Source organism: Orycteropus afer, unplaced genomic scaffold, assembly GCF_000298275.1.
Source record: "Orycteropus afer afer isolate SDZICR_OR568_19922 unplaced genomic scaffold, OryAfe1.0 scaffold00195, whole genome shotgun sequence".
Classification (NCBI taxonomy): domain Eukaryota; kingdom Metazoa; phylum Chordata; class Mammalia; order Tubulidentata; family Orycteropodidae; genus Orycteropus; species Orycteropus afer.
The window spans coordinates 5,193,664-5,196,161 of record NW_006921782.1 but is presented as its reverse complement, the minus strand read 5'-3'; positions in this window follow the sequence as shown (position 1 = coordinate 5,196,161).

Below are 2,498 nucleotides of genomic sequence, written 5' to 3'. Positions count from 1 at the left end.
TTTTTGGTATTTTCACCTAAATTCTTCTGCTGGTTGGGGTTTAGTCCACTTTTGTATCCTTCCCTTCAAGTCTCAGGGGTCTAAGATTATCTTCTGTGTCTGTTTTAATTGGTTTCCCTTTTCTTTATTGAAGAGGGTCTGTGCAGTCCTTCTGCCTAGTCTGCCATCTTGCCGGAACTCAACATTGGATTTCTTGTCTGCTGCTTCCATTGGTGTTGATTGTGAATCCAAGTAATATGAAATATTTGACAACTTCAATCTTTTCTCCATTTATCATGATGCTGCTTATTGGTGCAGTTGTGAGGGGTTTCACTTTCTTTATGTTGAGGTGTAATCCCTACTGCAGACTGTATGTAGTCTTTCATCTTCATCAATAAGTGCTTCAAGTAATCTTTACTTTCAGCATGCAAGATTGTGTCATCTGAATATTTCAGGTTTTTAATGAGTCTTCTTCCAATCCTGCTGCCATGTTCTTCTCCATATAATCCTGCTCCTTGGATTATTTGTTAACCATACAGTTTGAATTAATATGGTGAAAGGATACAACCAAAACATACACCATTCCTGATTTTAAACCATGCAGTATCTCCTTGTTCTGTTTGAACAATAGCTTCCAGGTCTATTTACAGGTTCCTCATGAGCACAATTGACTGTTCTGGAATTCCCATTCCTCACAGTGTTATCTATAATTTATGATCCACACAACTGAATGCTTTTGCATAGTAAATAAAACACAATTAAATATCTTTCTGGTATTATTTGCATTCAGCCAAGATCCATCTGACATCAGCAATGGTATCCCTCAGTCCACATCCTCTGAATTGAGCTTGCATTTCTGGAAATTCCCTGTCAATATACTGCTGCAATCATTTTAAAATTATCTTCAGCAAAATTTTACTTGTGTGTGATATTAATGATACTGTTTAATGATTTCTACATTCTGTTGGATCACCTTTCTTTGGAATGGGTACAAATATGGATCTCTTACAGTCAGTTAGCCAAGCAGCTATGTTACACATGTCTTGGCATAGACAAATAAGTGCCTCCAGCTCAGCATCCATTTGTTGAAACATCTCAATAGGTATTCCATCAATTTCTAGAGCCTTGTTTTTTTTTTTTTTGTTTTTTTTTTTTACCAATTCCTTTGATTTCTTCCCTCACTACCTTTGGTCTTTGGTTCTTGATTATATACCACCTCCTGAAATAGATGAACATCAACTAAATCTTTTTGGTATAGTGACTTTGTTTATTCCTTTTTTTTTTTTTTTTTTTGATGCTTCCTGTATCATTCAATATTTTGTCCACAGAATCTTTCAATATTACAACTTGAGGCTTATATTTTTTTCTTCAGTTCTTTCAGCTTGGGAAATGCCAAGTGTCTTGTTTCTTTTTGGTTTTTTAACTGCAAGTCTTGACACAACTCATTATAATAATTGACTTTGTCTTCTCAAGCTGCTTTTTGAAATCTCGCAGCTCTTTTATCTTTTCATTTCTTCCATTTTCTTTGGCTATTTTCCATTCAAAAGCAATTTTCAGTGTCTCTTCTGACATCCATTTTGGTCTTTTCTTCCTTTCCTGTCTTTTTAATGATCTTTTGCTTTCTTCATGGATGATGTTCTTTATGTCATCCCATAATTCCTCTGGTGTTTGGTCATTGGTATACAATGTATCAAATCTATTCTTCAGAGGGTCTCTAAGTATAGGAGGGATATAATCAAGGTCATATTTTGGCTCTTGGGGACTTGTTTTAATTATCTTCAGCTTAAACTTGAGCTTGTAGAAGAGCAGTTGATGATCTGTTTCTGACCTTGTTTTGGCTGAAGATATTGAGTTTCTCCATCTCCTCTTTCCACAGATGTAGATGATGTGATTCATGCGTATTCCATCTGGTGAGGTCCACATGTATAGCCATCATTTAGGTTGTTGAAAAAAAGGTATTTGCAATAAATAAGTCAATTGGTCTTGCAAAATTCTATCATGCAATTTCTGGTGTCATTTCTATAGCCAAGGCCATATTTTCAAACTAATAGTAATTCTTCTTTGTTTCTAACTTTTGGATTCTGATCACCAGTAATCATCAATACATCTTGATCACATATTTGGTCAATTTCAGAGTGCAGAAGGTGGTAAAAATCTTCAATTTCCTCGTCTTTGGATTTGGTGGTTGGTGTGTAAATTTGAATAATAGTAATATTAACTGGTCTGCCTTATAAGCATATGGATATTATCCTATCGCTGACAGCATTGCACTTCAGGATAGATCTTTAAATATTCTAACACTCTTTGTGATTCTGAATACCACCCCATTACTCTCCAATTTCTCATTCCTGGCATAGTAGAGCATAAGATTTTCTGATTCAAAATGGCCAAAACCAGTCCATTTTAGCTCACTAATGCGTGTTGTTGTTTGCCATCGAGTCGGCCCTTACTCATAGTGACCCCTCCTTGGGTTTCCGAGGCAGTATCACTACGGAAGTAGGATTGCCCAACCTTCCTTC